General features: G+C 37.5%; 1 protein-coding gene across 16 annotated transcripts in view; it reads right to left on the bottom strand.

The window, feature by feature from the left end:
- Positions 1 to 25,574, bottom strand: part of MEF2C (myocyte enhancer factor 2C) — a 135,907-nt gene extending 110,333 nt beyond the window's left edge. For 6 of the 16 annotated variants that reach the window (XM_018072824.2, XM_008921413.2, XM_018072830.1 and 3 more), the window contains exons 1-2: positions 25,394 to 25,572; positions 15,200 to 15,298 (exon numbers count right to left, since the gene is read on the bottom strand). The gene's annotated coding sequence lies outside the window, so the exon portion shown is untranslated. Of the gene's footprint in view, positions 1 to 11,010; positions 11,590 to 15,199; positions 15,299 to 25,393 lie in introns of those variants that run through there. The other 10 variants (XM_018072827.1, XM_025895115.1, XM_025895114.1 and 7 more) reach the window with 5 other exon arrangements.
- Between the last annotated feature and the right edge of the window lie 384 nt (positions 25,575 to 25,958).

The following is a 25,958-nucleotide window of genomic DNA, read 5'->3' as shown; positions in this document are numbered from 1 at the left end:
AACTTTTTAACCAGTTGTTATTCTTCTTCATTTATTCAAGCATAATAATGTGGTCAGGAAATCAGGTTAGGATTCACACCCATATATTCAGCAGGTACATTAGCTATACAAGAAACTGGCTGAAGAGGCATGCAGGTTGGGCCATAAAGTCTTTCCTAAAGGACCACCCAAACTCTCCTGAAGATGAGTGAAACATGCACATAATGGCTATTTTTTAACTATTTGCTCTTATCTAGATTTATTAAACACTCTTCAGTAGGTTGATTTATTGCACCCTGAAGCTGTATTTGCTGTCTCAATCAAGCTATAATCAATCAGTTACTCATTTACAGCATGGTCATTGTCCTCATATTTAAACACCTCTTCATCTTCCTACCTCCTATCCTAGATTTCAGAGCTTTGCTAGGCATAGTATATCTTAGTTCAAGAAACAAACTCAAAAGAATGAGGTCACTAAAAATTGTGAAAGACTGTCACAGAGGTATTTACAATCCAGTTTCACATATTTAGATGAAAACACTTGCAAATGTATAGTTAAAACAAAAAGAATATTCTTCTTATAAGTTTTATTTTATAAAGTAAAATCAAAATTTTCTGACAATCCAATAGGAAAGATGGCATGGAATTGCAGTTATTTAAACTAGTTTTAAGTTACCTTACAGATGAGAAACATACAAAGACCTGCATTTTTTTAGTAAGAGAGATAAAAGAGAATGAGACTAACTTATATAGCTAAGAAACTATGGCATTCCAGTGAAACATGACTCAATTACAGCCCTTCATTTGATGAATATTTCATTACCTATACAAAAATGTGATGGCATCACATTTGGAAACTGAGTAGCTTTCTCTCAGAATATTCTATAGCCAATTGATGAAGGACCTTTCAAGAAAGACAGAATTTTCCATTAACTGCTCTAAATTAACGGTAGGAAGTATTTCCAATCAGATTTCTCAATTTTTGAATTTCTACTACACAAATTAAATCAGCTTTTATAAAGAATTTATAGACTTAATCTGGGGATGTGGATTCCAGTAGACAACAGGACATAGCAAAGTAAAACCTGATTTTTCCTTATTTATGTTGCCCTAAGTCCTTTCTAATTATGTGAATACATACTGGCACAAATTTTAGGTTTTAGAGTACCTTAGTAGAGTTGAAAATTTTCATCCATGTTTTGCCGTTGAAGAACTGAGGTGTTAAGTAACAGATTCTCATTAAAAAAAAAAAGTTTGCAGTTCCATTTAAAATTTATATTTAGGGGTTCTGAGTCCCTTTGTATGCACTGGACTGCTGTGCAGCTTCTGTGCTTCATTTGCAGATTTTTTCACCTTGCATCTGTTGCCTCAAATAAGGTTCAAGTATCTTTTTGGGGATGATGATTAGTGAATTGAAAAATTAAGGATGAACAATATATTTTTTTAAATCTCTCCATTACTTTTAAGTTTTGGAATTCATATTGAAGGATGCTGCTCCCTGGTCCTCTTAGAAATTGTTACCTATGGGTTGCATGTGGTGCTGGAGATTTTTACATTCAAGAAACTTGCTCAAAATTTGAAACACATTTTGGAACTGATCGTGCTGTATGTTGACTTTTTCAGTAGAAAACCTGTATTTTAGATATCTAGTTTAGATCATGATATATTTAAAATGTGCTCGGTGAACAGACACAGCAGTGGGTATTTATTAACTATTCTGCATTTAAGAATAGGATTTTGACCAATGTATGAAAATAGAATGCTGATGATTCTTTCTTTCACAAGTATCAGCAGCAGAATCTCACAAAACGATACATCTTTAGACTCCTTGTGATTTTAAAGAGGCCTTTTTGATATAACTACATTGTATTTCGAACTTATGTCTATCAAGCATGGAAGCTGTTAGGACTTTTAGGATGATGTTTAATTCACAGAGCAATCTTTTGATCCATTAGTGGAACAGCTTCCTCCCTCCGATCACATCTGGAAAACAGTAGAGCAAAAGGAGCAAACAAACACTTTTTTCCTGACTATTCTCAAAATTACTTTGTATCAGAAATCCGTAGGAGTTACATTCCATGCCCTGTTGGAGTAGTCCAAGTGGTGATGGTCTCATTACCGGTTTGTCTGTAATTGTGTACATAAAAATGTGGTAGAATAGAGTGCTACTGTTTTACAGTAGTGACTTTTAGCAACTTGTAACAGAAAATCACCACTTGTCCACATGCATGACAAGTTCTGCACTTCAGAACAGACCACAATATCTTTCTTTTTTGTCATGTCTCTACTTCCTACATCAGATATTACTTCATATTATTATTTAGTGACAAAACAAAAGTTAAATAAAAAACCACACTCAGCATCCATTGAAAAATTCTTGTGCTCTAAATTATGTATTTTACTACATGATTAGAAGTAGGCGGAAAAAATCCTAATAGCATTAAAAATGCCACACAAAAATAGCACTTCATCTACTGCTTGCCTTGTAGTTGTCATAAAGATTTGCATTATGCCTATGACCACTGTATCATAGCTCTGATAAAATTTTTAAGAACACAAAATTCCAGAAAAGATAGCACCCAGTAAGGACACTTTCCGGATGGCTATTCTGCAGATCACCACAGAATGTAATACTGAGCCTGTGACACTATATACTGGAATCATAAGTGAACTAAATGCAACGTTCTGGATGAGGATTTAAACACTGTAACCTATACTGAAGATAGATTCTCATTTTCCTTTGTCAATCACAAGTTTTTGAAAATCTACAAAAATATTTGTCCAATTTTCGACTTGTATGCCAATATTATAGGATATATAAAAGAGCATTCTTCTGTTTCTATCCCATGCATCATCTTTTTTAGTGCAACATCAACAATAAAACAGAAACACCAGATCCTATGGTCATCCCAGTGAAGACATGCAGATTTATACCTACCAAGCATATAGGTATTATTACGGGCAGTTCTGCTTTAACTAGGTAGCTTGTCAATCATTTAATCAAGTTTCCTTTCAAGAACAAACTGGAAAAGTACTTTCCAATTAATATACATTTTAAATGTAACTTTAAATTATTTCCACATTTTTAAATGCGTGTACCTGAAAACATGAATGAAATATTGCTTTAGTTTTAAATGACCACCCCAGTCCAGAGGCTCTTACCAACATTTATGGTCATATTTCTTGTCTCTAAAATTTGTCTATGTGTACAAAAGCTGTACATTTTGTATGCCACTGTATGGATGCAACCCTCCAGCTCAGTATTCTGAAATAAAAAATGTGCCATGTAGAATTTTAGTAAGTATACAGATTCACACTTATTTCATATATTGCACCAGGGTAATAACCTGGATTTTTTCTTATACTTCTGCTATATCAATTCCTTGTCTTCACCTTATACACACAAGCAAGCTAAAAGAAGAACTAACCATTTCTCCGGGATTCTGTGGGCAAAACAGGTTCTCTTCAAATATTGCTTCAAAGATCTGTTCCTTATAGCTATCGAACATATTTCAACAATCATTGTTATTAAGAACACTGCCTTACATCTGCAACGATTAAAGATTATTCACAAGACAAATTCTACACACTTCAACAGGAATTTCTGATGAAAAAACTCTGCAAGATTAAGGTTTTAAGTTCAACTACTATGTATTGTCCACTCTCCTCCATTTGTATACTATCTTACCAAATATATCATAGCAACATTCTTCCTAACCTTCCTCAAAGCCTCCCTGTTTTGCTGTTTCTTCCACTTCTCACACTCAGAAACACACTCAGGACACAGATGGACAGAGATAAAGCAGGCCTGAGGATAAGTCTAGAGGACATACTGTCTCCTGCTGGTTTCACAGAATATCCTCAGACTGTACTAAATTTTTTCTAGTAGTTGCTGAGGCATTCTCGTGGGATATGGCAATCAGAGGGGAGTTCTTGGCAGCACAAGTCTGAGGCTAAAATGTCAGGCTGAAGGGGATGCATGGGCCAGCATTACAGGATGGTCACAGAACCTCACGGTCCGGTTGCTTCTTTACAATGCCCTCCCCCCCATCTTTAGGGACAGCTTTTCCACCCAGCTGCAATGAAAAGATTTAAAACAATCTTCACTGAGAAGTCCATATTGAATTTTTAAATGAAAAGTGCTGCAGTCTAGCTTCTTACACAGGTGAATATGTTCTGGAACATTATAATTTCTTTAATGATCCAACAATAACTAAGTTATACGGACTAAAATAATGCACCATTGTTCCGAATATAATGTCGCAACAAAATATATTTATCAGTAAGGGGAAGAATTTGTTAGAAATCACATAAATACCACATGCTACTATGTTAGATATTTTTTATATTACTAGAAGTAATGTTACACATGGACAATGTTCTGCACTTGTGCAGATGTGTTTTATAAACAATTTCACAATCCTTCCTCCTTGTCCTTTGTACATACTTTGCTAACAGCTATTGATTGACCACTTAAAAGTAAATAGTAAAATTTAACTGACCATGGGTTCCAGAAGTGGCATGCATCCTGTATCTATAAAAGCAAACATAAATAATGTTTCTAATTCAGTTTACTTAGCTGTACATCTTGTGATTACAGTAAGAGAGGTAAAAGATGGAAACATTAGGGGGGAATTCCTAAGCTGGTATTTGGCTAATAATTTTCATTATAAACTTCACTTGATCAATTATATAGATGAAGAAATAGGAATCAGAGAAGACCTGTTAGATTTAATTCTAAGTTTCATATCGGCTTTAGAACCTGGGAAAAGAAGGCAGAGGAGTTTTATGCCATCTGTTCAATTCCATCCTAATCTGTGGGCTGCCTTATGGTTAACTTAAATGAAGGCAGCAGATACTGATTGACTTTTGTGGATCGGCTGTACTGGTCAGAATCTCTGGAGCTCTCTTCACTTGAACTCTTGTAGCCTTCCAATGCCATGGAAGGTGGCAGAAGGCAGAGATAAGTGCATCCACCCCGCTGGAGCAGGAGATTGCTAAATCACCTGTTCAGGGGATTACAAATGGGGCCTAGGCTACAGACCTCACTGGTATGATTACTGAGTCCCAATTGTGCCAGTATATACCATACAGTATTAAAATAATTCTCAGATAATTTATCCAGAATTGGATAAGTAAGAGGGATAAGGTACCTGTAGAATTTACTAGGACATATTTCTGCAATCTAAATGTATTTAGTTGTTCAAAGAAAAAAAAAAAGAAGGGGTGAAAATGCCAGATGGAGTTCTGATTGGCTGTATTTCAGAGTAACAACTTGAAATTCCTTAAAGATTCTTTTTCTCTACGCTTCCCTCTATTTTTTTTCCAGACTTGTTTTCTCTTTGCAAGGGAAGAAGCCACGTAACTACATGAGAAAATTCTATTACTAGTACGTTAACTTTCCTGGCTGAATAACAGGTGCCATTTGCATACTTTGAAATACTTTCAATATGTGAGGAAGTGTAAAGGCTACGCTGCTATGTGATGTTTAGTGGATTAAATAAATGACAGATATAGAAAAAGTCTCTTTGCACTTTAAAGCTACTGGGAGAAAAATGTGATATTAACAGGGCTGGTGGCAAAACACAGTTCTAAAATCTGCATGTTTGAAGTATTCTAAAACCAAATACGAATTCCTATGACCAAGATCTACATACATAGATTTAACTCTCTGTATTTAGTGAGAATTTTATCTGTAAGCAGGTCCCTAAATTTACCACACATTCATTGAGAAGAAGATACAAATTTTTATTACCTGCATTAGCTGTTAAACTTTGATATTTTAATTGCAAATGCACTCTATTTCTCTTTAAAACTTCCCGAGTTGAACAAGTACCTAGGAATTCCACTGCTTTTCTTGAAAGCCTTAGAATTATAGACTTTATTATCAGTGTAATCATCAAATTGATCTCATACTTTACATAAAACTGTGTGGCATTAAATTGTGCAAGAGTGTGCTCAGTTTTGGCAGTTTCTTTATATTGTAAGACTGAACTTGACAGATTCAATATACTACTGAGGACCATATGTTTTATTTTGTCACACTGATGTTAGATAACTTTTTGAAAATTATATACTTCAATTAAAAAAAATATATATAATTCTACTGTTTTATGATACAGCTGAGTGGTTTTTGAGATATTAATGAGTTATATGTCCAGAATGCACTTGTAAGAAAAGGACACTGTATTTCAGTCTTTACCACTTCAAGTTCCGTTTCAATATTTTATGCATATGATCGCCTTTTCAGAAGTACTGATCATGCAAATAGACCATTAAAAGAGTAAGGTGCACATTTTGTGAATTTGAAGACTGTCTTAATACAGTTTTCTTGTTATAAAGCAGGAAAATAACCAGGAATTGGTTATTTGAAACTATTTGAAACCATTCTTTGAGGACTGTAGTGAGTGAGTGCGCCTCAGATCAGTCTTTTTCATTTTATTTGGCTATGAGGCACTTCAGGATATTTCAAACAGTTCTATAACTGCATTTATTGCCTATTTTGAAGGTTTACTTTTAAAGCCTACAAACATTTTTAAAATTCACATTTGAGCCTAATAATACATTGTTGAGAAGCTGGTTTAATGCACATAGGAAACAAAACTAGAAAAAGAAAATTTACTTTATATAACTTAAACTTTTCAATATACAGCTAGGCAAAGCGAGAATGAAAGAAAATAAAAATGCACCTTCAGTATCCACTAAGATGAAACATCTGAATTTATGTGAGTTTCCTGATTACAATAACACATACAAAATTAAATACATAAATATTAATTTTATGTATCACAGAAGATGAAGACAATGACAAAAACAATGTTTACATTTATGGTTGACTCATTAGTGTTTTATTATGTGAAACACTAGGAGGCATCAGTTGGGTAAAAAAAGGAGTTCCTTTGAAAAATGGTAAGAAATTATCATAGGAGTTATAAGCTTGCAAGTTTCATACTTCCAAATGTTAAAGGTTGTACATTATAACTAAATCAGGTAAATAGGCAAAACTCTCTATTCTCACTGATAAATGACATAATAATATAAGGACAACACTTAATTTCTTAACTCTTTTTAAACCAGACTACTACGTTCACATATGCAACACAAAGAATAGTTTTACAACACGTTACATTTTTAAAAATAACAGAATAAAATGACTTATTTGTTCTTCAATATTATAATTTTTGATAAATCTTCTTGTAAGCTCTTAATAGGGTAAGTGCAGTGTATTTAGTATAGTTCTAGGCACTTTTTAGTCCCTAGGCATTTTTAAATCCTAAGCACTTTTAAGAACTTTTAATTGCTGTTTACAGGATATCATCTAGACAAAAATATTTTTTAAAAAAATCCCAGAGTACTAATCTACTACATTTTAATTATATTTTCCAAAAGCGGTGTATTAAACAGCATTTATAAAATTTGCGTAACAATGCCACAAGTGGCTCTACCTTTCACAAAACAGTCATGCAAAATCAGTAATGTCAAAACTGAGTTTTCGTTGCTTTGAGTTGCATTTAACAATGACTAAGCAACAGAGTTATAGTTATAGTCATAAAATAATCAATTAAAACTGAAGTGTGCCTTGCCATGTTGCAGCAATCAGCTTTTATCTCTGCCCAATCACAATGACATGTGAACTGCCTAATCCTTCTTTTGTAAGGCACATAAGACTTTGTTGTCACTGTTGGTTTTGTGAATTGCCTCTATAAGCTGGTCTGATTTCCTAAAGATGACAGATTCCAGTGAATAGACAAGCTCTCCTGCACTGCAGTCAATGAGACAGTGACATTAAAGTGGAGGACTGAAGACACTCGCTTTTAATCACCTGTCCACATGCAGCATTGACCATCAGTTCTGACAAAATGACCTTAAAGTTGGTCAGAGGACCTGAACAATTACTTTTAAAAATAGAAAATTAAGAAATTCAATTTTTCAATTTTTTACTTGCACCATCAGTTGTTTTGCTGACTCTGATCTTCTAAGCCCATTTTGTTTCTGCAGTAGGTTGCAAAATTGTATTTTCAACCTTTTCAAATACCAGAATTCTAACCCTACTCTTAAACTTGAAGTTTTCTAGCTGTTGAGATTTACATATATAATTTTTATGTATTTTTTATCCAAGTAACTATAGAGCCTGAATGAGAACATAGCAAAATCTCTCTGCTGATATCATAAAGCAAAATTTTAAAACTTAAAATACATCACAAATATAAATGTTCTGGTTATTATTCAAAATGCTGGAGCAAGGACTATAAAATCCTTGAAAATATATAGCACCTTATGTAGGTTCATCTTCATCATTAGTGTTTTCAAAAGAGTATCAGCACTTGATTTTTTGATAAATTATCATGCAATGTAGAGCAGTGATGTCAAATAGGTAAAAATGAAGCCTATGTATCAAATGCATTTTCTTTCAAGTAACTAATAGCAATTAATGACTTCTTGCTCAATGAGATGTAGAAATATCTTTAGCTGCCTCTGAAGATGAACTAAACTATTCCGGTGAACAATAAATTAACCTGTTACAGAGAAGTAAAATTAAAAGAAAATAAGGTCGCAAAAGTATTCTATTAAAAACTCCTGCTCAGTTCCTAAGTTTCTATGTAATTACATTTATCTACTGAATAGTGAGTTATCAAAACCTCTCTTAGGCAAACATTTGGGAAAAGCTTCAGAAAGCTTCATTCCTCTTTGTCAATAATATTTTAGGTGTTTTAAAAACAGAACCATGTAAGAGTGGTAGGTAGCTCTGGTTTTGAATATACATGTGGCAGGTAGATGAATTGTTTAAAAAAAGTAAGAAAAATCTGCTGATCCCATATTAGAAAAAAAAATCACAGTAAGAGAGTATTTGCTGGAATTTTCTTCTGAGGCTCCAAAACTAGCAGCTCAGAAATATACTACTCTAAAAGACTTCTCTCAAAGACTATTCATCATTTAGTACCAATTTCTATAAGGCTCTTAAACTTAAGTTTCCTTTTTCTTGGTCAATTAATCTTAAGAGGACACAGACAGTATCTGATCCTTGCATTCTTTTAAAGGACATTGAAAGTGACATTCTTTACATCTCTGTCCTGTGAGAGCTTTGGGACAGGCAAGAGCTTTAGGTCTCCTTGGGGCCTGATCCTGTAAATCATTATCCCTGTGACTTGCTCATTTTCACACGAGAAAAGTGTTGACAGTGGGACTAGTTTTGTAGGAACTGCTTGCATGAAAGAAGGTTTCCATGTTCAGGTCCCAGAACTATCTTTTCATACTAGCTATGTAGGGTATACTGGTAAAAATATATATGAACAAGTTTTTAAAATAAAAAACTTGTGCATCGTACGTGTATGACAAGGAATATAAACACCCTGAATTAAGGGCCACTGTCTTAAGTTCTTCTTCAGGGAATTTTTCTATCACTCCAAAGGAACTCAAGCATGAGCAGAGACTTCAGTGTTAGACACAGTATGAATTATGTACTCATTGGTATAGAAAGAATAATATAATAGGTATTTTAAGAAAACTGATAAAGTAAGAAAGTTTTGCAGGTTCTTTGAATTCATGTAAGGTACCTGAAATCAGGTAACAAAAGTAGTTTACAAAATAATAATTCCCCAAAGTACCCATTTGTCAGATCATTTAAACTGGAAATCAGTATGTATGTACACAGCCTCAAATACAGAGGCTAGTACTTGTTCACAGGTGGTAATATTTTCATGCCCTGCCAAGCCTCTAGGGTTTAGTTATTATACTCCATATAAACATCTTTATTCTTCAACCACAATAGCCAGGAAAGTGCGAATGAATGAAATCTAGTCACAATTGCATATAATATAATTTATCATTCATCTTGTAGTTATTTTAAAGTACAGATATGAAGCTAGGACATTTGCTATTAAGCTGATCGCCACATATGTGCTAGGAAAATTTTGTGTCAAAGCAATTCTTTTCTGATCATCAGTAAAATACTAGTGAAGTGCCTTTTTCTGCTTAATTCTCATATCTTTAGTCTTAAATTGTGTATTACGGTATTTATTTAATATGGTTATTTGGTAATAATAACCATTATATACAATAAAGAAAATAGAACTTTTCTGTAAAACACAATGTCTAGGTATCCACAATGATTCATTAAGTTTTGTTTTGCAATGTGCTGCTTTGTCCTTTTTTTTTTTTTTTTGAGAAAGAGAGTTATTAGTTTGTCTTTATATTTGTTTTGTTTTTCAGGCTGACAGAAGGTCACACTAAGTTTTATGGTAAACACGAAGTATTACAGTTACATAATGCACCAATGGTCTTATAAGTCTATCATTTACATTAAACTTTATCTTAGCCTGTATGCAACTGTACTGCAACTACCCCAGCCAGTTCTGTAAGGCTGATTAGCTCTACTCCTTTGTGTCAACAAATGTAAAGATTACTCAAAGTACTGCATAAAGACCAAAGCATACTATTCCAAAAGAGGTTTGCAGTCCATGACTTAAATTCCCACATCAGTGCAAGGGGTCTTTCCATCATAAATGTAAGTATTCAAATGAAAGATGCATAAAGTTAAACACTTGCAAGCACGCACTACCTAAACTCAAGAACAGAAGAGCCTGTGATAAAACGAAGTTTAAGAGCATTTCACTCAAACTGGATCCTTAGTTTGATAAATCAGAGTGCATGCACTACAAGGTCATAGCTTTTAGTGAACTATTTAAATCAAATAGGCTTTTAGTGAACTATTTAAATCAAATAAGATTCCAACACTTCAATATCAAGCACACAAAAAATGAAAACTAACTTCATCAAAGTTTAAACACTTATGACACTGATACAGACAAGTCAGCAATAATTTACGAGATAGTGATTTAACTATGTTATTTGTCTAACAAGTTACTGTTAAGCAATTGCACAATTATACATTTAAAACGTCTGCAAGCAACCTCAATCCCAGTCCACATAAAATGACTGATACATTTTTCAAACGCAATAGGAAATGTACCTAGGACTTTTGTACCATGCCCACTATATTTTATTCCAATGCTGAATTTCACACGTACTTACATTATAAAAATTTAGCTGTTTGGATGATCAGACTAGTCCTTCAGATATTTTCCTTTTATAGGAAAAAGAAAAAATCCCTTTACTTCTTCCAGCCTTAAATATTCACCACCTGGTTCAACATGCAGCCGCCTTGAATCACACACACAACCTTCAAAGTCAATCCAATAAGCAGCCAGAAAGATGCCTGGTGTATCTGTGTGTGTGTGTGCGCGTGTGCGCGTGTGTGCAGCGTGGAGGAGGAGAAAGTGGCTGAGCTGCTGGTCGGATTAAAAGTAACCGGACTCGTCCTGAGATCGTCCAGGAAGGAAGTGACAGCAGGCGAATGGGAAAAGGCGAACAGCTCACAGCCTTTGTAACATCGCGGACGGGAAGGGGGAGGCGAGAAAGGGATTCAAACTACACGCCTGATGAAGTGTCCTTTTCTGCTTCGCTCTCTCTTCCTCCCTTTTCTTCTCCTTCTCTGTGTCTCTATTTCTCTCCCTCTCCCACAATCCCAAACGAATGACACTCTCCTCCCGAGCTGGAGAAATAATCAGTTTCACTCTTGCAAAAAGGGGGCGGGATCAGATCCCTAAAGCGTTTTAATAAAACAAACATAGAGCAGCAGCAGCGGCAGCAGCTCCTTGCCCCTCTAGTCTAAACTAGATTGATAAATTGCTCCACTACACTACTTTAATTATGTATATGGAATGCAGAATAAATCACCGAGCATCAGCACCTCAATCAAGCACTTTTTAAATGATAATTGCATCTTGGGTGAATCAATCTTTCCATTCCTGACATTTTGCTAATTTTAGTTCTACGGTGGGGGTAATGGCATATGCCACACGCAAACCTAATGACAATCCTTTATTACACCGAGCGAAGAAAAGGCGGCGACCCAGTGCGCGTTTCCCCCCTCCTGGGGACGGTAGCGCAGAAAGCGGAGGGCGGGCAGGGCAGGGCAGGCAGGGCAGGGCCGCGGGCCAGACCGCGCACCGCCCGGAGCGCACATCCGCGGCGGGCCGCCCGGGGCCGCGGTGGTGGCCGAGCCCGCCCGCCCGCCCGCCGGGGCCTGTGGGCAGAGGGGCTTCGAGCCGTCCCTGCGAGTCGCCACCCCAGTGTGCCGGCGACGGCACCTCTGGAGCGGCTCGCCCCGGCGCGGGCCCGGGCGCCAGGAGGGGGCACAGCCGGCGCGCGGCCGCCTGGCGGCCTGGAGGTCGCCGGCCCTTGCGCCGCCCCCGGAGCGCAGCGGGGCTGCGGCCCCTTGGCCCTCCCCTCCTTCTTCACAGACCTGCTGCCCAGCCCCTCGCACCTTGGCCGGGCTCCCCCTCCCGAGCCCTTAGCTCGCTGAGCAGCCCAACTTCCCCAACTCATGCCGCTCGGCGTCCCGACGCGTGGGGAGCGGTCCCGGGGCAGTGCCGGCGCAGCCGCCCTTTCTCGACGGGGAGCACCGACCGGATCCCGGCCCGATCCCGGCCCGCTCGCCTTCTTGCGCGGGTCCTGGCCACGGCCGGCTGCTGGAGACGATCTCGTGTCAGACTTACCCGCAGAAATGCAGCACTGGCAGCACGCTGTGTGAGAGGACAGGGCTTTTTTTTTTTTTTTTTCTTTCTTTCTTTTTTTTTCTTTTCTTTTTTTTTTTTTTTTTAAATAGGTTCATTTACTTCTAAAACCGGACTGAAAGGACTGCACTGTATAGGAGCTTGAATCCAGATTAAGCACATGGGGTAATTTGTGAGTAAAACTGGACCTTGCAGATACTTGTTTTAATTTCCATGCAGATAGCCAACTTTTACAATCCTTTGAGAGCAGCAGGGGAGTTTGTAAAGGCACAGACCATTATTTTTATGATAGATTAAGGTACTGCAAATAGGAACAGCACACATGATAAAACCAAATGACTGAATTCAAACACAGTGATAAATATATATTTGGTTTATTTTAATACAGGTCTTGCAGTCTTTTCCCCTATAAACATCTCATTGGGCCACTGACCTACTTCCAAAATACTTGACAGTGAATAAATACCTTTTCAGTACAACTATACTTATTAAAACATGGATGCTCAAAGCACGGTCAGAGCAAAACAAAGCTCAGGCAGCTCTAACGAGCACCCTGCAATTGCTCTAAACGCAGATCCCTAGAGAATACTGCGGATCTCATCATGCCCTGCTTCGTCTGGGCGAGAGTGCACAACTCTCCATGGGCAGGCAGTGACACGCTACAGATGCACCCACACCAACAAAGATAGTGATACTGATGTGCCCAGAACCTACAGGCAGCCAGACACGAGCCAAGCACATTGTACACGGTCGTGAGAGGCACATACGCTCTGCAGTGGCAGCAGCAGAGCCCAGAAAACACTGGGGAAGAAATACTTTCTCAGCCTCTGGTCTGGAGGGAAGCACAGCAGGAAAGAAACACAGAACAGTTACATGGGTTGTACCTTTGCTATGCCTCTTCTGCAGACAATTTTGGTCTCCCAGCGCAGCTTCCAACTATCCAGTAATATTTGTATATTCTTAGTGGCAAAAATAGAAAACTCTTTTAAGACTTCACACTTTTTGCTCTAATTGAAAATGACTGTCATCTGTTTTATTTTGTGCAGGATGTGTAAGTTTTCTGGTTTCTGGTTAGTTGGTAACACAGCCCTTCGATTGGCAGCACAGAAGACAAGCACTGTCATATTCTGAAAGTAATTATTAGAGTAAGCAAGTATTTCAGAAAATCAAAGTATAGAGCAGCTTGGAACATCAACTACACCTCCATGTGGGCACTTGTGGCCTAATCTTTATATAGCTGTGACCTTCACATACTGGAGCACCTTAAAGCCATGCCAAGTTTTTGTCACGAGTACAATTTATCAAGCCCATGTAAAAGACTCCTCGATTTTTAAAACAGGGTTCAGACGCTAGATGGACAAACAAACAGGAGGGATCAGGCTTTCTCACTCATCTCAGGGTTAGGTAAGGCATGAATTTATGCAGTATCATTTGAAGTGTTTAGGATTTTTTTTCCCTCTCATTTGTTGCATTTCATTTAAAAATCTGGGATAATTTCAAGCTGCGAAAAACCTTTGTTCTGGTGTATGCACTTCTACTGATGCTCCACAAATGCACCATTTTCAAATTTCTGGCATGAGACTTAAATCTGCCCTTTTCTGCTGTCCACAGTTCATGTGTAGGACTGCTGACAAAATTATTTTTTTCTCAATCCACCACCTGAGGCACGCAGTGTTTTAAATGATGAGACATCAATCAAAGGGTAATCGTTATAGAATAAGATCTCCAAAGCTTTATCAAAGAGGGTATCCAAGCATCTCTTTCCCTTACAAGTGTGATTATCTCAAGGTAACATTTCCTTTGAAGGTGATTATCAAAGTCCGTTTTTGTTCTTTTGAGGATGCAGAACATATCCTTCCCTAAGGAGACATGAAATTGCCAGCTTACATCCTTTAATGGCGTTTAAACCAAAAAGCATTGAGGTTACTACGAAATGATCCACCTCCTTTGCATCTTAACCCTGGGGTGGCTTGGTTTCTATTTTCTGTTTAAAGTTCTGCTCAACCCCACTCCATTCCATGCCTTGCTCTCTTCCACCACCTCCCCATTTGTTAGAGCAACACAGTATAACTCTTCTTCCCATCTCTGGCTGCTTTTAAACTTGGCCCATGCTGGGTGCAACGCTTGAAGTGAGCTTTACAAAATTATTTTAAAGTGAGCTGGGGTGGTTGCCACAGCAACCCACCTTGAGAGAAATAGAGGCTATAGATTAATCTACCCCACAAGATTATTCAACAGTACTGTATTTATTCTTCATTCATTCAGAATATTCCCTCAATCCATATGCTTTCATAATGAACAGAAAGATATAAACTCAGATAATTTCAAAGATAATAGGATATATATGCTTTGAAAACCACTGCAAAGAAACAACATGCACATGATTCTTTGCAAAATCATTTAATTGCAAAAAAAATATCTGCAAGGTAGGCACAGCTGTCATATTAACTTTAAATGAATTGGCATGTGATTACTAAAATGGTGTTATACACATCAACCAATGATTACAGAAAGCCTTTGTCACAGGAGTACCTGTAAGTACATAACACAGTAGAGTTTTGCTCTCCAGGTTTTGCTTTTAACATAAATCTCAAAATAATAAATAGTACTTTGTAATATAAATGCAATAAATATTAAACACTCACCACATACACCCTCTTTATTGTCAAAATCATCCACCTCCAATGCTTTACTTAATCTTTCCCATAGTAGTTACTTCAGAGTTTACACTTCTTGTTCGGCACCTTGGATGTTTAAAAGCAAAAAGTAGTATATTATTAAAATGCAAACCTATAATACTTAAATATACTTAAGGAGATTTATGAAGCAATTTCTATAAAAAAATACGAGTCTTTACTGATGTGCACTTAGGCCTAAGTTACTTGTAAGTAACTTGGCGTTTTCAGAAGCTGTTATAAACTCCAACTTGATGTTTTCAGAAGCTGTTATAAACTCCATCCTACCTTAGGGATGCTACACTATCAATAAAATTACAAAACTATTGATTGCAGCCTCCACCCTCCAGTTGGCATTTATGATTTTACATGCATTTTGGAAAACACAGCCATCTTGTTGTTTAATAAATCCCTGTTTGAAAGTCCAGGCCAAAATGTAAAGTTAAAGCTCGGTATATTAATTTCTTCCTTTTAACTGCAGGTGTATATGGTGCCAACACTCAGGCATGTATCTCCTCGGGTCTGCCTCAAGGAAGGCGACACTGGGTATCATTGGGAGAACCTTTTTTACCCCAAGATGCTCGTTTTTCTCTGTACCTATGGCTGTGGAAAGGGGGTCCCCACTGGAACGACTCGGTCTGGAGGAGCCTCTGCCTCTGCCCCGACCCCTCGCACCTGCAGACACATTGTTTTCCCGGGGCTTCTCCTAATTTATTTATTGACTCATTATTTCTAGGGGCTGGGGTGGCACGGGAGGCACCGCAGGAGCAGGTATGACTCCGGTGTCCCGCCCCATGTCCTCAGGCACCGCAGCCCGGGCGTCTGGCGGCCCCGGGCAGCCGTGAGGGGCAGGGAGCGCCCGGGAGGCCCTGGGATCGCTCCGGAGCTGCCGGGGTGTCCCCGAGATCCCTTGGGGTGCCGGCTGCTGCGGCAGCAACCGCCCCCTCCTCTTCTTTCTCCTCCTGCTCCCCGCTCCGTTAGGAAGGCGCTGAGGCGGCGCGGGGGCGGTGGGAGTCCGGCCGGGCTGACGCCAAGGCGGGTGGTCCCGGGCAGGGAGGGAGAGCGGGGGCTGTACCACTGCGGCTGGAGAGGGGCAGCCAGAAGGGCCGTGGCTGTTTGGGACTGGACGGGAATAGCAAAGTCCTGACAAAGGCTGGCTCTAGGGGAGGCTGGAAGCAGAAACCTGCCCGGCGTCCGCCCGCAGAGCTGCCCCCATCGCCCCCCTCCGAGGGCCGTGCCTGTTCACAGCCTTTGCCCACCGCTCCGACCTTTGGAGCGAATGGGTGTCACTGGTTTGGGAGGCAGGAGCACCACTCTGCAGTGACAGCGAGGCTCGGGGTGCCTCTCGTGTCAGCTCAGACCGGGAACAGAGGCTCCCCTGGAGCAGGGCGGGTGGGAGCGCGGTGGGAGCCGGGGCGCAGAGGCTGCAGGGAGGGCTGGAGTGCGACCACATATAGGGCCAGGCTGGTGAGGTGCAGTGGCACGTGGAAGTGCTCCGACACGGACTGATGGGTGTCCAGCAGGCCAGCGTCGCAGCCGTGGGGTGAGGGGTGTAGCAACATCTGGAAAGGCATCATAATTTTATTTTAGGCCTTGATGGAGGGCTTGGAGGTCAACTAATCTGGGACATTATCTGTTACTTTCCAGGCTTTTTGAAAGTTGTTTTTTCAATTTCCCCTCCACTACCTTTAAAAAAAAAAAAAAAAAAAAAAAGGAAAGAAAGAAAAGAAAACTAAGATTTTTAATGCTCCCTTGCTGATATTTTCAAGGGCCTTTGCAGGGAAGAGACTGATTATAGAGGGAAAAAGACTGCCAAATGCACTAAGTCAACAATGAAAAGGGGATTTATTTGTTTTGCTAAATTGATCCAGTTCTAGTACTCTGGAGTGCTTCATTGTTACCAAAGGCAGTTTCTGAAACTGTAGTTTTCAAGTTGATATTGTCCTTTAAATATCTCATAAACAGCTGCCCAAGGATTATTTTTATGCAGGAATTCTTTTAAGTGTAATGCCTTTTTTTATTATTTCTTTTTAAACTGTTTTCAAACTAGAGATAGGAGGTAACTTCTTCATAGTGAACTTCCTTCTTTTAAAGAACATAGTCAGCTGTTTTCTTTTAAAGATTACATATTACTAAAATTGTCCTAAAGAGTGTAAAAATAGTATTTATTACTTTGTGAATGACAACACAGACTAATACTAGAATCAGATTTGGGCCTAGTGATACTCTATTTGTTTGCCACATATACATTTTAGAAATAGGTAATACTTATGGTATGTAATTTTTTTTTTAAAATATGACTGAAATTGCATCTGAAGGAAATTAACAGCTATAGAAATGTTGAATCTTGTGCTTGGCAGGGAACATGGATGCTGAGAAGCCCATGTGGCATGTCCAAAGTTCCCTGCAGTCTGTTGAAATCCAGTATACTCTGACAGGTTGAGATGAGACACTAAAATGGAAGCTCAGCCCTATGTCAATGGCCACCCAGATCCTATTTCTGCCTCAGAATTAATCTGAGTATGCTGTAACTCCAGTTCCTGTACTAGCCACTACTCTCTATAAGTCATTCAAATGTCCTTATCATCCTATGACAACATTCCACCAAATGTATATAGTTTATATATACATGTACGTATTTTAGGGGTGTAACACTTGTAGTCAATGATCTTACTTGAGTGTAACTAAAGGAAGAATTTAACCTACTAACCTTTCCCCTGTTGAGATTTAGGGACTCCAAAAATGTGAGTCTAGACTTGCATGAAAGAAATGCATCGGGGGGTTTGAAGTTTTTCAGTGCTAGTCAGAAATTGGCAAGCAAACCTTCAGTCTCAGACAAACTCAGTAATTAGTTTCTATTCTACACCTCTTTCCCTATCTCTTTACCTCTTTTAATGAGGTAAAATTCCAAGCTAATTTTTTTTTTCCTATGCAAAACTATAAAAATAGATCAAATGTAAGTTTAGAGTGGAAATTTGGAATCAATTCCCCATCTTAAAAGGGTTTAAATACAGGAATGTATTTGAAGAATAATTTTGGAAATGTTGTCATTTTCTTGAACTGTTATTCATCAGTCTGATAATTCTGCATCTTTGTATGCTTCAGAAGCATCAGAATATTTTTTTTTAAAAGCAAGGCATTTTGTGGAAGTGTAATTTACTGTGTGGTTTAATACAACTGTGATTGAAGTCTACCTCAATTTTTAAACAGCCTTCACCCAAGAAATACAATATCTTTATTATTCAACTTGATTGCCAATACAGAAGAGCTATCTCTCACAGCCTTTAGAGTTGATACAAACCAAGACAAGTTTGTATTTAATTGGTAATTTATGCAGCTTTAGACATTTTAAACCTTTTCACCATCAACTGCGTATTTCTAAAGAAGTTTCTCCTAGGGCAGTTCGTCTTACTTATGTCCAAGAGGAAAGGCTCCCAGAAATTGTTTCAGAATGAGTGTTTAAGTAAGGTCCACCCTTCTTATTCCTGCTACCACATTTATTTGTCCATATGATTGCCCTCCACTGAATATAGAGGATCTCCCTGTGATTCCCTTTCATTTTATAAAAAGTTGGTTGGGAGCAGGGAATGGATTTTTTTCAGTTGTGCATTCCTTCTATTTTCCAGAAATGGAATTGCCTAACTAAGGTATTGTGATGTTTTCAGATATTTTGCTAAAAAATCCACAACCCAAACCAAAAAATATGATTGCACTCCCTTGCTAATTGTGTGACACTCAAGCTTTTGTCTGTCTTGCTCTGCATGATGATGCAATACAGAAGCACACAGCCGTAGATGGCCAGAAAAGGCTTAATTAAGTATTCTGCAGCTGCTACAAATTAGATCAGCATCTGCATCTGTGTAGACAATGAAATTCATGGTAATTCCGAGGGCCAAGCAAAGTAGAGGTTTGTTTTGGATAGACCCTTAGCCACAATTCAAACAAAATTCAAAACCAAACATGTTCTAAGGGGGAAAAAAAGTTGGTCAACTTCGTGTCCTCTTGCTAAAAGCCACTATGGTTTCCTATTCTGGCTATAGATACATATTCCAGTGTAGAATATGAAAGTCAGCTGTTACAGTATTCCCAGTTGTTTTTTCCCCTAAAAACAAGTTCTCTTTTCCAGACTAGAATTTGACCTATATTTTGGATGACTGCACATTTTTTTGCTGTTTCTCTGATAATTTACCTCTATTTCAGATTTCATACCACTTTCTGGAGCTCAAGGTGGAACAAATGATGTATAAATTTTAATGGTCAATGATCTGACCAGGTGTAACAGAGTATGTTTTATGATATTTGCATATGTTTTATGATATTTGAATATAGAAGACAATAGCAATAGATTAGTACGTAGAATGAGAGGATGAAGGTATTGCTGGCGAACTATTTTGTACAGATATGCTTGCATGCAGAAATCAAGAATTAATAGGTTATTCTCTGGACATTTTAGGAAAATGCACTGGTTTTAGGAGTTTGCAAACTCTTCAGTACTAAATTCATGTTTCTGTTTTGCATTTGAACAGCTTCAAACACAAGTGTTGACCCATATGTCTTCTAAGTGCTGCTATAATACTAATATTTCTTTTATAAAAACAATAATTAATATAAAAATTTTATTAGATGTTTTAGGGAGGCCTTTTGAAGGTTGGCAGCTCTTCTTGATAAGTGAAGAAGACCTCGTAACCTCTGCAACCCTAAAATGTAATTGCAGAATGGTTGGGTCAGCTTTTAGATGTAATTGTGCCACCTATGTTTATCTATTTAAAACTTCCATGAGCCTCCAGCTGTGATGTCATTGGTTATAACTCTTCCCATGGAAACACTTTAAAAAGTTGACATTACTGAGGTTAAAGCCTCAGATCATTAAGGATATGTACTTTGTTTTGGATGTATTTTGTCAGAAATTGCTGTTACTGTCATATGATCCAGTTTGAGCATCTTTTTACAGCTCCTGTATGATGCAAACAGGTTTAAGTTCCCATTTTGAGTCTGTTATGTTCTGCAAGCCTGCACCAATAAGACTGGCAAGATCCTGTTTCAACAATGACTTTACAGATAGCTACACTGACATGGTTAAAGGAGAAGAAACCTGATTGCTAAATTGAAGTTCCTGCAATTGGGGGATTATTATTTTTGTCAGGCAACTAAAAACCATGCAAAGGCAACATCAGGCTATTTTTTTGTTAAACAACTCAATTCCATTTGAGTATGTATTGAAACTTCTTTAATTGACCTAATATATTGTTACCTTCTTTAGTTTTAAATTCTGACTGACAAATAAATATGGTGGAACTAGCATTGTCTTTACCTTTTAGATCTATAGTATTTGGAAGGTCTGTGCTGTAAAACCTCATTATCTCTGGATGTGACTTAATTGTTCTCTTGATTGTAGCTTAGCTATAGGAGCAGGGTATGGGGAATGGGTACATATTTGGAAGGGGATTATGAAATTTTCTTGCTCTTTAGTGAGACAGAAGTGTCTTTTTGGGGTGTAGATATTCATGTCGGGGAAGATGAGGCAAAAGGCACATGGGAAGAAATAATTTAAGAGGGCTGGTGCTAGTGGGGGTAGACAGGTTAAGAATTTTTGGATTAAAGTGAGATTCAGTGAGGAGTTCCCACATCCTTTTTGCAGATTAAACCCAGCAGTTTTAAAGCTATTTAAAGAATGTTTTCTCCCAGGATCAAAGGAACCAAGTGCTTCTTTGCCCTAATTGGGAGCTAGTTCCCTTGTATTTCTGAGGAAGAATACAAACCAAAATCTCACTGTGGTGAGATTGTGGTGGAGTATTAAATGGCTAATGAACTGGTTTAATGCAAGGACTCATAATGAAATGGACAGCCATATCTTTCCAAGGGTAGGAACTATTTCCTGATATGCAAGTCTATTATTTGACAGTCTCTTCTATTTTTCTCAACATTAGTATACTCTTCCTTTAAAATTATTAAATACAATAATAATTTATCATTGCCAAGCATTCTTTCTACAATAATTTCAGGTTCAGGAGATGGATGGATACTAGGGAAAGAGCTATTTGCAGTGTAGTTATATTATATAGAGAGTATCCTGCTTCCACTTTAGAAAGCAAAGAAAACAAACAAGTGCTCCAGATATCTATAGCAAAAACTATAGAAAGCATCCATTATGTATACTTCTGTATTGTCATTCTTATAGCAACAAAAAGAAAGTAGAGAGAGAGATGAAAATTACTGGGGGAGAGCTTTTTTGTTTAACAAACCCCAAACAAAACAGAAGACAAAACCCATCAACACAGATACAGAAAGGTTTGTTTTGGAGGATTTGTCCTTAGCAGCTGCATATCATTCTGTTCAGCTTTCAGTTTTTTGCTCTGACAGATGATTGTATGTTTCAGGGTACAGTGCATTAGCTACATTAATATTAGATTGAACTTCATGTGCTTTATATGCTATAAGCACAACTTTTAAGTATATAAGTAGAACTAGTAATGCTATATATATGTATTTATAAGGCTATATATTTGCAATGCTGTGTGTATATATAGAGCTGTAATTGCTTTTTTCATTCACTCTGTGTATTATTTTATTTATTTTTATTATTATTATCTGTGCAGTTATTTTACATGTTTCCAGCAAACTCATATACCTGAGCTTAAATCTTGTTGTTTATTCTTTGTAAGCTGTATTTTTTGAACTTGATTTAGAATCCAGTGCATTTAGAGCTGTGCATAGAATGCACCATTGCTTTTGTCTTTATTGAAAATTTCTTAAATGGTGCTTTCAGAACTTGCTTTATAATGCTAGTTTTCTTTCAAAGGAACAAACTCCATATCTGACAATGCAATAAATTGTCCGTACTTTAATTGGAGAAGATAATTTTATTAACAGTTTGTGTATCTATACACTGTGACAAGGGGTATATTTTGAGACCTTCCTTGTTTGTGGTGAATGTACAGTGCAACAGCATTTTTAAAATGGGATAGGAAGGAGGAGCTGTGAGCAGTCATGGGGAGTGGTGTGTGAATGCTGGGGGTGTCTTCACTTGAGAATGGGCCACAGTGGGGTGCAAGCATGGGGCGTGGCTTCAGAGCCATTCTTTGCAGCCACCAGAACAGCTCAGGGGCATTGAAGCCCCCAAGAAAGGCAATGGTTCCGTATGTGGCTGCACACTGGCAAGGTGGAGAATTCTCCACTGCTTCCTGACGTGGCCTCATCCTTTGATTTCCAGGGAGACCATCTCAGACTAATAACCAATGAATGTCCGAACAAAAACATTACTTAATGAAAGCCCATGAAGAAAGCTATATATTTTGTATAATAAGAATATTGCTTACTGTACCAAGGGGAAAATAATTACAAATTAAAAGTGTATATATGTATTCTTTAATATATATATGTGTGTGTGTGTGTGTACGTGTGTGTATATATATATATGGACATACACACACTTAATATGTGTAGATATATAATATATATATTTGCTCATACACTTTATAATAGAAATATAAAATGGAAAATTTGTATATTTTAAGTGCTCTTGTATGAATCAATAATTAAGGCAATTCATCTTACTTTCCACCCTAGATTTTTATCATGCATCTCATCTTCTTATCTAACTTTTATATGCAACTTGCCTTTGGTGGAAAGCGTCTAGTTTTCACCAGCATAAGTGAAAGGAGAAGGCATGAGATGCTTTCAAAATACCATATAACACCATATGAAAAGCCGTGAATTAACTTTTGAAGAACACAACCCAGAGCCACTAAAATGTGTTTTTTGCCAAAACTCTGTGGTTAAATCCCATTTTTTATTTACATGCAGTATGGAATAACTAATATAGATGTCTTCCTGACACTAAATCTTGGATTAATTGGAAAAGACAAACATGTGGTTGAAAGCTGAGCTACACTGTAGCTCTTCAAAATAAAAAAAGATAAAAAGATAGTTGTAGAATAAATTACCATAGTTTACAAAACAGAAAACAGAGATTATGATTAATGGGGAATAGTTGGTACAAAAATAAAGGAGTGTCCCAGCCATTTTAGGGCTAATTCTATTTCTAGCTGAAATAATTATAAAGTTTCAGTGAATTAAATAATGTTTTCCTATTTTTTAATATGTCACTATTTCATTAATAGAAATATTGTAGAATTTCACTTAATGTGCTGAAGCCTGTTGATGACAAAAATAAAAACCAGAAAGACCTATAAAGGTCACGCACTTAAATTTAATGGTATAAATTATCTAGTGAGTAATCTCCAGATTTTGAAACATTAAACAATCTTTTACTAGAAAAGCAAAACGTCTTATAGTGAACTTTCATTTTACAAAATGCTCTTTTCCCTAAATGCGGTGAAATACAGACTAACTTAACTGGAATTTTAAGCAATTATCCAGGAGGTTGTTACATTAATTACTGATTCTGAGCCTTTACAATCAGTACAGTAAAATGCTGATGAACTTACACTGTACAGAACTAAAGGCTCTAAAACAATGTTTTTCATGGTCAGGGTGGCATGTGCAATGTCTAGTTAACTCCAGGAACTGCCATTCCTATTTACTGACTTTGGATTTAACAGTGCTTGGTTTTAACGACTGTTTAGGGGATTTCGTTTCCATACATTACAAACGTTATGTGTGTAACAGCAGAGTTTTACAGGCATTGCTCAGTTTAAAGGCAGTTCTAGTTTTGGGGGTTCTACATTTCATACTCTATCTGAAAAAGTATATTTCATATTTAGAGGTTTACTTTGTGTTTTGACTAGTAATGTTTTATTCTGCTGGCCTTTTATTCTCACCTACAGTAGGATATCTTTGCAGCAAACAAAATTGTGATTATTTTCATGTTGCACATTTCAGAAACAAAAATAATATCTTCTGCAGTTTTCTGTCTCTCCAAATGAAGAAAATTGATTATTTTTGGATTATGTCTGATCTACCTCTACTGAGGTAGGAGTTCCCCACATCAAGCAGCCTAGCAGAAACAAAATCAAAGATCAGAGAACTTTAAAAGGACATTATTATTTAGGTATTACTATTCAATCTATCTATTGCTGATAAATAATTTATTTTCACATGTAGAGTATAGCAACTTCAGGAACAATCTAACTGTATATTGACATATGATTCCTTTTTCTCCCCCATTAGTGTCTTCTATGGTGTGCAGTGAATTGTGAATATGGAATCTGTTTACTGAAAAAGATTCGTATGGTCGAGTTTTCTGTCTGTTTACTCTCTTAAATAAATGTTTTCAATTTAACACAACAATTCGTAATGAATACTGTGAAACAAAGTTAAAAGAATGAGTTCCTGAAATAGAACTCATAATAAAAATGCTTTTCTATCCTCCAAATATTTACTTTAACATGTGGTCACACTTTCCCGCATTTCCACATTAATTGAAATCTTTTTGTTCTAGAAAAAAAATAAATATTTTTTCTTCCATTGTCTAGTTTCTAAGTTCTTATGCAAATTAAAGAATACACACATAATCTGTATATTTTAAGGCATAATTTGGGCTTTTAAAATAAGGAAATGTGTAAATTCATAATATCTTTAAAGAGGACTGTGTCAAGCAGTGCTCTTATGTAGCCTCTGTTTCATAATTTACATTTTCACTTTAATGTAAGGCAACAGTTTTGTGTGATAATCTTTTGATTATCGAGTCTTGTAAAAAACTCTAAACATTGTTAATTTAGTTGATGTTCAAAAGGAGTTTCTAAGGCTCAGAATTGTCTGCTGAAACTCCAAAGACCATGAGCAGTCTACAGACAACACATCCTTTTGATTTATTTGGAAGTTACCAGGATTACTCGTTTATTTTAAAGGAGGCAGATGGGGGGCACAGAGTGCACCCCTAGCCAGCACTGTCTGGGTTCTGCTGTTCCTGCATGTAATCCTCTATGTTCTTTCCATTCAGAATCATAGAAACAGTTTGAAAGAAACTGACTGGATATAAATATCCAGTCAGTTTCAAGAAACTTTTCTTGGCAACAGAAGCTAAAATCAAACACCGTATCAAATAAAATACAAAGCAGGCTACAAAATTTATCTGCTTTCTCATGAAGAATGCTGTGCGAGTGTAACCACAAGCCCAGAGCTGAATCACCCAGGGCTGTGACAAGCAGAACACTCCAATGACATAATAATTATTTTTTAATTGTTTTTTTGATTAAAACTCACCAGTGCCCTTCTTCTGCTTCTCCAGGAAGTTGTACCCGTCAGCACCTGCTGAGGGCTTTGTTGATGAAACTGGCAGGTAAAAAAATTCCTGTAGAATAAAGCCAGACCAGCTGGCTTTGAAGAGAAGCCCCCCAGTTTGGGTTGTGTTTGCCTCACTCACCCTCTGCTCTGCAGACCAAGGCTTTTTCTCCTTTGGAAGTTGACCTGTAGGCTGCGTGATGCGGGTGCACAAGTGTCTGGCAGGCCAAGGTGCACCTGCTTCTGTCACTCCCGAGTAAATTTAGCTGTAAAAGGTATCACTGACAAGCAGACCTTTGTCAGTGCTGGCAAATGAACACAGCATTGCCATCCCTCTTCAGAAGTACACTGCGAGTTCAAATGGAAAATATCAACTTGGTTATCTTATCCAGAAATCACTTCAAGAAGAAGGAAGGCCAAATGGCTTGTACATGGCAAAAAACTTTCCTCCTTTACATAGATGTTAAAATTACAGTATTCCAGGAATAGTCTCTGAAGAAGATGAGGTTTTGTTCTATTAATTGTGGCTGGAAGGAAACTTTTTTTA

The sequence above is a fragment of the Manacus vitellinus genome, unplaced genomic scaffold, assembly GCF_001715985.3.
Source record: "Manacus vitellinus isolate BGI_N305 unplaced genomic scaffold, ASM171598v3 scaffold_23_pilon, whole genome shotgun sequence".
Taxonomy (NCBI): Eukaryota; Metazoa; Chordata; class Aves; order Passeriformes; family Pipridae; genus Manacus; species Manacus vitellinus.
Note: the sequence above shows the minus strand (reverse complement) of the source record. Positions and strands in the feature narration are given on the sequence as shown.